We start from the raw sequence: 12,157 nt of genomic DNA, 5'->3' as shown, positions 1-12,157 counted from the left end.
TGCTTCAGATATTTGTTAAATGGGTGCAAAATTATGAACACATCCTTAGAAAAATAGGTTTTTAAATTATTTCAATGAAATGTTAAATTTCATAATGAAAATTTTGACTTAATACATTAGTGCTTTTGAAGCTTCCTGTGAATCGGTAATCATTTGAAGATTAAAAGTTCGAAACAGGGGCTTCCCTAGTGGCGCAGTGGTTGAGAGTCCGCTTGCTGATGCACGGGATACGGGTTCATGACCTGGTCCGGGAGGATCCCACATGCCGCGGAGCGGCTGGGCCTGTGAGCCATGGCCGCTGAGCCTGCGCATCCGGAGCCTGTGCTCCGCAACGCGAGAGGCCACAGCAGTGAGAGGCCCGCGTTCCAAAAAAAAAAAAGTTAAAAACAACAAACAAACAAACACAAATTTAGTTCCATTACCCTGCTTGGTCTCTTGTTCTCAGAGGCCTGCCTAGAAGACAGGAAGAGGACTTGGGAAAGGGGAAGCAGGGTGGAAAGTAATCCTTAAAAACTGGCCCCTTGGGGACTTCACTGGTGGTGCAATGGTTAAGAATCCACCTGCCAGTGCAGGGGACACGGGTTTGATCCCTTGTCAGCAAAGATCCCACATGCCACAGAGCAACTAAGCCCTTGTGCCACAACTACTGAGCCTGCAGACCACAACGACTGAGCCCGCGTGCCACAACTACTGAGCCCATGCACCACAACTACTGAAGCCTGTGTGCCTAGAGCCCATGGTCTGCAATGAGAAGCCACCTCAATGTGAAGCACGCGCTCTGCAACGAAGAGTAGCCCCGCTCTCCGCAACTACAACTAGAGAAAGCCCATGCACAGCAACGAAGACCCAACGCAGACAAAAAAACCCCCCAAAAAACTAGCCCCTTAAAACTGGTGATATTTGATTCAGGTTTATGGACTATCCAATTGTATTATAACAATGTTCATTTCCTGATTTGGATATTTGTACTGTGGTTAATTAAGAGAATGTTTTGTTTTTAGGAAATGCATCCTGAAGTATTTAGGAGAAGAGGGGCATCATGTCTGCAACTTACTCTAAAATGGTTTAGAAAAAATATATAGCATGTATATATTGAGAGAGAATGATAAAGCAAATGTGATAAAATGTTAACTTCTAGGTTAAGGGCATATGGGAAGTTTTTGTACTATTTTTGTGATCTGTAATTCTGAAATTATGACAAAATTAAAGTTTTTTGAAAAAATCAGGCCAGTTGTGAACCTAGTGATCTGCTCTGGCTTGTAAATAATCAGCAAACTTTGAGCAGCCATCTCTGCCCCTTTGATGACGACAGGTAGATGCCTGTTCTTCATCTTCCACTTCACGTGACCCTCTTCTGTTGTCACCCTAGATGGCTGCAAAACTGAGGTGGATCCTCCATCCTACATGAGGCCTCTTGGTGCTTCTCTTCGCATCTCCATGACTTTCTCATCTATGTCACCTCAGCCACTTACTATCTTGGACACAGCCTGAGCAGAATCACTACTCAGACAGCAGCTTCCTCTTTGTCCAGTTTCAATGATCAATTATTCCCACTTACCTATTCTCTAATTTTTGCTGTCCCTCACTCCTCCTTCATCTTGAATTCAACTTGCTCCCTTGTCTGTCCTTCCATTCCACCCATATGGCAAATCCTAACCCTGTATGAGGCCAGCCATATTCCTTTGTTGTGGCTATATCAGGATTGCTTGGGTTGTGCTGGAGGTTTCAAGTGACTGTGTTCATGGGGACCCTACAAGTCATTGCAGAAAACTCTAAAGATAGAGTTACCATATTATCCAACAATCCCACTCCTGGGCATACATCTGAACAAAACTATACTTCAAAAAGATACATGGGGGGTGCCTTCAAGATGGTGGAGGAGTAAGATGTGGAGATCACCTTCCTCCCTACAAATATATCAAAACTACATCAACATGTGGAACAACTCCCACAGAATACCTACTGAACGCTGGCAAAAGACCTCAGACTTCTTAAAAGACGCCCTCAGGCGACCTACACGCAGAGGCGGGGCCAAATCCAAAGCTGAACCCCAGGAGCTGGCAAACAAAGAAGAGAAAGGGAAATTTCTCCAAGGAGCCTCAGAAGCAGTGGATTAAATCTCCACAATCAACTTGATGTACCCTGCATCTGTGGAATACCTGAATAGACAACGAATCATCCCAAAATTGAGGCTGTGGACTTTGGGAGCAACTGTAGACTTGGGGTTTGCTTTCTGCATCTAATTTACTTCTGGTTTTATGTTTATCTGAGTTTAGTATTTAGAGTTTATTATCATTGGTAGATTTGTTTATTGATTTGGTTGCTCTCTTCCTTTTTAAATTTTATATACATATATTTTTCCTTTTTCTCTTTTTGTGAGTGTGTATGTATATGTTTCTTTGTGTGATTTTGTCTGTATAGCTTTGCTTCCGCCATTTGTCCTAGGGTTCTGACTGTCCATTTTTGTTTGTTTGTTTTTTGTTTTTAGTATAGTTTTTAGCGCTTGTTATCATTGGTGGATTTGTTTTTTTGTTTGGTTGGTCTCTTCTTTATTTCTCTCTTTTTTTTATTACTTTTTATTTTTAATAATTTTTTCTATTTTAATAACTTTATTTTATTTATTTATTTTTCTTTCTTTCTTTGTTTCTTTTTCTCCCTTTTCTTCTGAGCCATGTGGCTGACAGGGTCTTGGTGCTCTGGCTGGGTGTCAGGCCTGAGCCTCTGAGGTGGGAGAACTGAGTTCAGGACATTGGTCTACCAGAGACCTCCCAGCCCCACGTAATATCAAACAGCGAAAGCTCTTTCAGGAATCTCCATCTCAACACTAAGACCCAGCTCCACTCAATGACCAGCAAGCTACAGTGCTGGACATGCTATGCCAAACAACTAGCAAGACAGGAACACAAACCCACCCATTAGCAGAGAGGCTGCCTAACATCATAATAAGTTCACAGACATGCCAAAACACACCACTGGCCATGGTCCTGCCCAACAGAAAGACAAGATCCAGCCTCATCCACCAGAACACAGGCACCAAGCCCATCCACCAGGAAGCCTACAAAAGCCACTGAACCAACCTTACCCACTGCGGGCAGACACCAAAAACAACAAGACCTATGAACCTGCAGCCTGAGAAATGAAGACCCCAAACACAGTAAGTTAAGCAAAATGAGAAGACAAATACACAGCAGATGAAGGAGCAAGGTAACAACCCACCAGACCCAACAAATGAAGAGGAAATAGGCAGTCTACCTGAAAAAGAATTAAGGATAACGATAGTAAAGATGATCCAAAATCTTGTAAACATAATGGAGAAAATACAAGAAACCTTTAACAAGGACCTAGAAAAACTAAAGAGCAAACAAACAATGATGAACAACACAATAAATGAAATTAAAAATTCTCTAGAAGGAATCAATAGCAGAATGACTGAGGCAGAAGAACAGATAAGTGACTTGGAAGATAAAATAGTGGAAATAACTACCACAGAGCAGAAAAAAAAAAAGAATGAAAAGAATTGAGGACAATCTCAGAGGCCTCTGGGACAACATTAAACACACCAACATTCGAATTATAAGGGTTTCAGAAGAAGAAGAGAAAAAAAAAAGGGACTGAGAAAATATTTGAAGAGACTATAGTTGAAAACTTCCCTAATATGGGTAAGGAAATGGTCAATCAAGTCCAGGAAGCACAGAGAGTCCCATACAGGATAAATCCAAGGAGAAACATGCCAAGACACATATTAATCAAACTATCAAAAATTAAATACAAAGAAAAAATATTAAAAGCAGCAAGGGAAAAGCAACAAATAGCATACAAGGGAATCCCCACAAGGTTAACAGCTGATCTTTCATCAGAAACTCTGCAAGCCAGAAGGGAGTGGAGGGCATATTTAGAGTGATGAAAGGGAAAAACCTACAACCAAGATTACTCTACCCAGCAAGGATCTCATTCAGATTCGACAGAGAAATTAAAATCTTTACAGAGAAGCAACAGCTAAGAGAATTCAGCACCACCAAACCCAGCTCTACAACAAATGCTAAAGGAACTTCTCTAGGCAGGAAACACAAGAGAAGGAAAAGGCTTACAATAACAAATCCATAACAATTAAGAAAATGGTTATAGGAACATACATATTGATAACTACCTTAAGTGTAAATGGATTAAATGCTCCAACCAAAAGACATAGACTGGCTGAATGGATACAAAAACAAGACACATACATATAATGTCTACAAGAGACCCTAGAAACAAATGACAACGAAAATACAACGACCCAAAACCTATGGGATGCAGCAAAAGCAGTTCTAAGAGGGAAGTTTATAGCAATACAATCCTGCCTCAAGAAACAAGAAACATCTAAAATAAACAACCTAACCTTACACCAAAATCAATTAGAGAAAGAAGAACAAAAAACCCCCAAAGTTAGCAGAAGGAAAGAAATCATAAAGATCAGATCAGAAATAAATGAAGGAAGTGATAGCAAAGATCAATAAAACTAAAAGCTGGTTCTTTGAAAAGATAAACAAAATTGATAAACCGTTAGCCAGACTCATCAAGAAAAAAAGGGAGAAGACTCAAATCAAGAGAATTAGAAATGAAAAGGGAGAAGTAACAGCTGACACTGCAGAAATACAAAGGATCATGAGAGATTACTACAAGCAACTATATGCCAATAAAATGGACAGCTTGGAAGAAACGGACAAATTCTTAGAAAAGCACAACCTTCTGGGACTGAACTAGGAAGAAATAGAAAATATAAACAGACCAATCACAAGCACTGAAATTGAAACTGTGATTAAAAATCTTCCAACAAACAAAAGCCCAGGATGAGATGGCTTCACAGGCGAATTCTATCAAACATTTAGAGAAGAGCTAACACCTATCCTTCTCAAACTCTTCCAAAATATAGCAAAGGGAGGAACACTCCCAAACTCATTCTACGAGGCTACCATCACCCTGATACCAAAACCAGACAAAGATGCCACAAAAAAAGAAAACTAAAGGCCAATGTCACTGATGAACATAGATGCAAAAACCCTCAACAAAATACTAGCAAACAGAATCCAACAGCACACTAAAAGGATCATACAACATGATCAAGTGAGGTTTATCCTAGGAATGCAAGGATTCTTCAATATACACAAATCAATCAATGTGATACACCATATTAACAAATTGAAGGAGAAAAACCATATGATCATCTCAATAGATGCAGAAAAAGCTTTTGACAAAATTCAACACCCATTTATAACAAAAACTCTCCAGAAAGTAGGCACAGAGGGAACTTACCTCAGCATAATAAAGGCCATATATGACAAACTCACAGGTAACATCATTCTCAATGGTGAAAAACTGAAACCATTTCCACTAAGGTCAGGAACAAGACAAGGTTGCCCACTCTCACCACTCTTATTCAACATAGTTTTGGAAGTTTTAGCCACAGCAATCAGAGAAGAAAAAGAAATAAAAGGAATCCAAATTGGAAAATAAGAAGTAAAACTGTCACTGTTTGCAGATGACATGATACTATACACAGAGAATCCTAAAGATGCTACCAGAAAACTACTAGAGGTAATCAATGAATTTGGTAAAGTAGCAGGATACAAAATTAATGCACAGAAATCTCTTGCATTCCTATAGACTAATGATGAAAAATCTGAAAGAGAAATTAAGGAAACAATCCCATTTACCATTGCAACAAAAAGAATAAAACACCTAGGAATAAACCTATCTAAGGAGACAAAAGACCTGTATGCAGAAAACTATAAGACACTGATGAAAGAAATTAAAGATGATACAAATAGATGGAGAGATATACCATGTTCTTGGATTGGAAAAATCAACACGTGAAAATGACTATACTACCCAAAGCAATCTACAGATTCAATGCAATCCCTATCAAACCACCACTGGCATTTTTTCACAGAACTAGAACAAAAAATTTCACAATTTGTATGTAAACACAAAAGACCCTGGAAAGCCAAAGCAATCTTGAGAAAGAAAAACAGAGCTGGAAAAATCAGGTTCCCTGACTTCAGACTATACTACAAAGCTACAGTAATCCAGACAGTATGGTACTGGCACAAAAACAGAAATATAGATCAATGGAACAGGATAGAAAGCCCAGAGATAAACCCACACACATATGGTCACCTTATCTTTGATAAAGGAGGCAAGAATATACAATGGAGAAAAGATAGCCTCTTCAATAAGTGGTGCTGGGAAAACTGGACAACTACATGTAAAAGAATGAAATTAGAACACTTCCTAACACCATACACAAAAATAAACTCAAAATGGATTAAAGACCTAAATGTAAGGCCATACACTATAAAACTCTTAGAGGAAAATATAGGCAGAACACTCCATGACATAAATCACAGCAAGATCCTTTTTGAGACACCTCCTAGAGAAATGGAAATAAAAACAAAAATAAACAAATGGGATCTAATGAAACTTAAAAGCTTTTGCACAGCAAAGGAAACCATAAACAAGACAAAAAGAGAACCCTCAGAATGGGAGAAAATATTTGCAAACGAAGCAACTGACAAAGGATTAATCTCCAAAATATACAAGCAGCTCATGCAGCTCAATATCAAAAAAACAAACAACCCAATCCAAAAATGGGCAGAAGACCTAAATAGACATTTCTCCAAAGAAGATATACAGATTGCCAACAAACATGAAAGAATGCTCAACATCATTAATCATTAGAGAAAGGCAAATCAAAACTACAATGAGGTATCACCTCACACTGGTCAGAATGGCCATCATCAAAAAATCTACAAACAGGGCTTCCCTGGTGGTGCAGTGGTTGAGAGTCCGCCTGCCGATGCAGGGGACGTGGGTTCGTGCCCCGGTCCGGGAAGATCCCACATGCCGCGGAGGGGCTGGGCCCGTGAGCCATGGCCGCCGAGCCTGCACGTCCGGAGCCTGTGCTCCGCAACAGGAGAGGCCACGACAGTGAGAGGCCTGCGTACCACACACACACAAAAAATCTACAAACAATAAATGCTGGAGAGGGTGTGGAGAAAAGGGAACCCTCTTGCACTGTTGGTAGGAATGTAAATTGATACATCCACTATGGAGAACAGTATGGAAGTTCCAAAAAACTAAAAATAGAACTACCATATGACCCAGCAACCCCACTAGGGAGCATATACCCTGAGAAAACCATAATTCAAAAAGAGTCATGTACCACAATGTTCATTGCAGCTCTATTTACAATAGCCAGGACATGGAAGCAACCTAAGTATCCACTGACAGAGGAATGGATGAAGAAGATGTGGCACATATATACAATGAAATATTACTCAGCCATAAAAAGAAACGAAATTGAGTTATTTGTAGTGAGGTGGATGGACCTAGAGACTGTCATAAAGAGTGAAGTAAGTCAGAAAGAGAAAAACAAATACCAGGGCTTCCCTGGTGGCGCAGTGGTTGAGAATCCGCCTGCCGATGCAGGAGACACGGGTTCGTGCCCTGGTCCGGGAAGATCCCACATGCCGCGGAGCGGCTAAGCCCGTGAGCCATGGCCACTGGGCCTGCGCGTCTGGAGCCTGTGCTCCGCAACGGGAGAGGCCACAACAGTGAGAGGCCCGCATACCGCAAAAAAAAAAAAAAAAAAAAAAAAAAAAAAAAAAAAAAAAAATACCATATGCTAACACATATATATGGAATCTAAAAAAAAAAAAAAGGTTCTGAAGAACCTAGGGGCACGACAGGAATAAAGACACAGATATAGAGAATGAACTTGAGGACATGGGGAGGGGGAAGGTTAAGCTGGGACGAAGTGAGAGATTGGCATGGAAATATATACATTACCAAATGTAAAATAGATAGCTAGTGGGAAGCAGCTGCATAGCACAGGGAGATCAGCTCTGTGCTTTTTGTCCACCTAGAGGGATAGGATAGGGAGGGTGGGAGGGAGACACAGAGGGAGGAGGTATGGAGATGTATGTATATGTATAGTTGATTCACTTTGTTATACAGCAGAAACTAACACACCATTGTAAACAGTTATACTCCAATAAAGATGTTAAAAAAAAAATACATGCACCCCAATGTTCACTGCAGCACTGTTTACAATAGCCAAGGCATGGAAGCAACCTAAATGTCCATCGACAGATGAATGGATAAAGAAGATATGGCAGGGCTTCCCTGGTGGCGCAGTGGTTGAGAATCCGCCTGCTGATGCAGGGGACACGGGTTCGTGCCCTGGTCCGGGAAGATCCCACATGCCGCGGAGCAACTAAGCCCGTGAGCCATGGCCGCTGAGCCTGTGCGTCCGGAGCCTGTGCTCCGCAATGGGAGAGGCCACAACAGAGAGGCCCGCATACCGCAAAAAAAAAAAAAAAAAAAAAAAAAAAAAGAAGATATGGCATATATATATATATATATATATATATATATATATATACAGTGGACTATTACCCAGCCATTAAAAAAAGGATGAAATAATGTCATTTGCAGCAACAAGGATGGACCTAGAGATTATCATACTAAGTGAAGTAATCCAGACAGAGAAAGACAAATATCATATGATACCACTCATATGTGGAATCTAAAAAAAAAAAAGACACAAATGAACTTATTTACAAAACAGAAATAGATCCATAGACATAGAAAACAAACTTATGGTTACCAAAGGGGAAAGATGCAGGAGGGATAAATTAGGAGTTTGGAATTAACATATACACACTGTTATATATAAAATAGATAACCAACAGGGACCTACTGTATAGCACAGGGAACTATACTCAATTTTTTGTAATAACCTATAAGGGAAAAGAATATGAAAAATAATACATATGAAATATATATATTATATATAATATATAGGTATATATAACTGAATCCCTGTGCTATAAACCTGAAACTAATACAACATAGTAAATCTACTGCACTTCAGTTTGAAAAAAAGAAGTCATTGTAACCAATCTCAAGCCTTCAACGCAGCCAATCTTCCCTAGTAAGTTTAACCTTTTTTTTCCTTCATGAGAATTATTTCAAACTTTCCTATCTCCTCCTTTACTCACAGCAGATGACCTTAACTTTATACCAAACCTTTCAACTCACTGTCATCCGCACAAATTCTTCTCTTTAGCTTTCTGTAGCAATGGGAGAGTGTTCGACCAACCCAGCCAAGGCTGGTACTTCTGCTGGAGCAATGACTCCCTCTCTGTTCCATCTTCTCACCAAGAACCTTACTTACTATCACTTACCCGTCTCTGACCTTAGCCTTTAACCTCTCCCTTTCTACGGCTTCCTTCCTATAAACACTGCCATAACAATATACCATAGACTGGTGGTTTAAATAACAGACACTTATTTTCTCACAGTTCTGGAGGCTGGAAGCACAAGATCAGGTGACTAGCATGGTCAGGATCCTCTTCCAGACTTGCAGATGGCCAGACTTCTCATTGTGTGCTCATAAGGCCTTTCTCCATGTGTTCATGTGGAGAGAGAGAGAGAGCTCTGGTGTCTCTTCCTCTTCTTATAATGGCACTAATTCCATCATGAGGACCCCACCCTCATGACCTTATCTAAATCTAGTCACTTTCCAGAAGACCCACCTCCTAATACCAACACATTGGTGGTTAGGGCTTCGACATAAGAATCTGGTGGGAGACACAAACATTCAGTCCATAGCAGACACTTACATCTTTTTCTTTAGTGGTGGGGAGCTAAAGCCAACTTCCCATCTGAAAGCACCAACTGGTTTTTCCTCATATTGTTAAACCTACTTAGTTAGAAAATACACTTTCAACAAGCATGCAGATTGATTTTATTGTTCTACTCCTCAGTACTTTAATCTCTGACACCTCTCACTCCCCCGCTGCCACAGGGCAGACTCTTTTTCATGGAAGGAGCATGCCTCCCAGAGGAACTGAAGCTTTTTAGAGCAGAGGTGGCTGCCAGCCCTGTGGGTCAGACCATGCTAGTCAGAGCACTCAATACCATTGTGTAATTTTAAGGAAGGTGCAGAATATTCCTCTACTTGGGAAGGGTTGAGGCCCAGGCACCTTTTGGGGTCCTCCCTGGCCCAGGAGTACTAGTACTGGCCAAGAGGGAATGGCAATGACCAGACTCTTGCCCCCTGAAGCTGCTCCCAGGAAGGTGAGGTGATGTCACCTTCCCCAGCAGCCAGGGGGCAGGTGTGACTTCCCTGGGCAGTCACACTTGTGTTGCTCTCACTTCTGGAGAAGGGGGCAGCCTTGTGCATTGAATAATGAGAGGGCTTTAGAGAGACCAGGACTTGACTCTTTACCAGCTGTGTGTCTTTAGGCAGGTCTCCTCACCTCTCTGACTCTGAGTTCCCTGTTCTGTGGAAAGGGGGAATTTACTCTCTACTTCACATCTGAAAGGAATGGATGAGATAACACTGGTAAGGCTCTTGCCACTGTACAGAATGGGGGGACACAGCAAATGCAAGCTCCCTCCCTCCCTACCTCCAGCCTGGCAGAGAGAGCCAGGGAGCCCACAGAGTCCGCCAATGTGGCCAGCACAGGTGTCTGGGCCAATGAGGGCAGCGTCTCCGCTCACACACTGGCACTATTGTTTCAGCCAGAGAGACTGGACATGAACGTGACTCTTGGGAGGGGGGAAGGGCAGGGCAGAGGCAGAGAAAAGCTGTGAGCAGAGGAATGTCATAGAAAGCTCTGCTCCTTAAACAGGGCCTTGAGGCCTGCCAGTATCCTGAAAATCACTTCCGTAGCTCACTTCCACTGAGGCTGTGCCATCAACTCGAAAGTGTTCTTGGGGGCTTCCCGGGTGGCGCAGTGGTTGGGAGTCCGCCTGCCGATGCAGGGAACACGGGTTCGTGCCCCGGTCCGGGAGGATCCCACATGCCGCGGAGCGGCTGGGCCCGTGAGCCATGGCCGCTGAGCCTGCGCGTCCGGAGCCTGTGCTCCGCAACGGGAGAGGCCACAACAGTGAGAGGCCCGCGTACCACAAAAAAAAAAAAAAAAAAAAAAAAAAAAAAAAAAGAAAGTGTTCTTGGTGCACAGGAGCGTTCTTCTTTGTGCTAGAGTCCATCTCCCAGCTTGACAAAGCCTCTTCTGGGGCCTCCGTGGTTCCTTCCTGTGGGGAGCCTGAGCCCTCACCTCCACCTCCATTATCTCCCATGAGCCTCACACTCTGTGAAATACCTGGGAAAAAAATCCAACCCACTTACATCAGTTTGCTAAAGCTGCTGTAACAAGGTACTACAGACTGAGTGGCTTAAACAACAGAAATTCATTTTCTCACAATTCTGAAGGCTAGAAGTCCAAGGTAAAGGTGTCAGCAGGGCTGCTTTCTTCTGAGATCCCTCTCCTTGGCTTGTAGACTGTGCCTTCTTCCTGTGTCTTCACATTGTCTTCCCTCTGTAACTGTCTGTGTCCAAATTCCCTCTTCTTATAAAGATACCAGTTATATTGGATTAGGGCCCACACTGATGACCTCATTTTACATGAATTACCTCTTGAAGACCCTATCTCCAAATACAGTCACATTCTGGGACTTCCCTAGTGGTCCAGTGGTTAAGACTCCATGCTTCCACTGCAGGGGGCTCAGGTTTGATCCCTGGTCAGGGAACTAAGATCCCCATTTGCCACACGGTAAGGCCAAAAAAAAAAAACCAAAACAAAAGCAAACAACAACAAACAACAAAATACAGTCCCGTTCTGAGATGCTGGAAGATAGGACTTCCTCTAATTATTCTCACTTCTCAGAGGAGGAAACTGAGTCACAGAGTGGTGAAGTCAAGTCTCACAGCTAGAAGGTGACAGAGTTAGGATATAAAAGTGGGCAGTCTGGCGCCCAAGCAGGCTCCTATCACTGCACCCCACAGCCTAAAAGTGGGTCAGCCTGTCTTGTCCTTTCTGCATTCAATCTTAACCAGCTACATTTCCCAGCTGGCCTCACTCACTGCCCGACCACACCAGGCCCTGCTGGGCTCGGGGAGAGGGGGACAGGCCAGGATTCTCCACAGCTGCCATTTTATCTACAATCACATTTAAAATTTCCCTCCATCTCGAGCATGTCTTACCCAGGGATGTGCTTTCTCAGACCTCCCTGCGATGAGAGAGAGGATGGGGAGAAGCATATGGGGCTGGCCCAGATCCCATCCCCACAGCCCGGCTTCCACATGGCTGAGCAGGAACTCTGGAGC

Source organism: Kogia breviceps, chromosome 3 (genome assembly GCF_026419965.1).
Source record: "Kogia breviceps isolate mKogBre1 chromosome 3, mKogBre1 haplotype 1, whole genome shotgun sequence".
Classification (NCBI taxonomy): Eukaryota; Metazoa; Chordata; class Mammalia; order Artiodactyla; family Physeteridae; genus Kogia; species Kogia breviceps.
The sequence above is the reverse complement of the archived record's forward strand: the minus strand, read 5'-3'. Positions refer to the sequence as shown.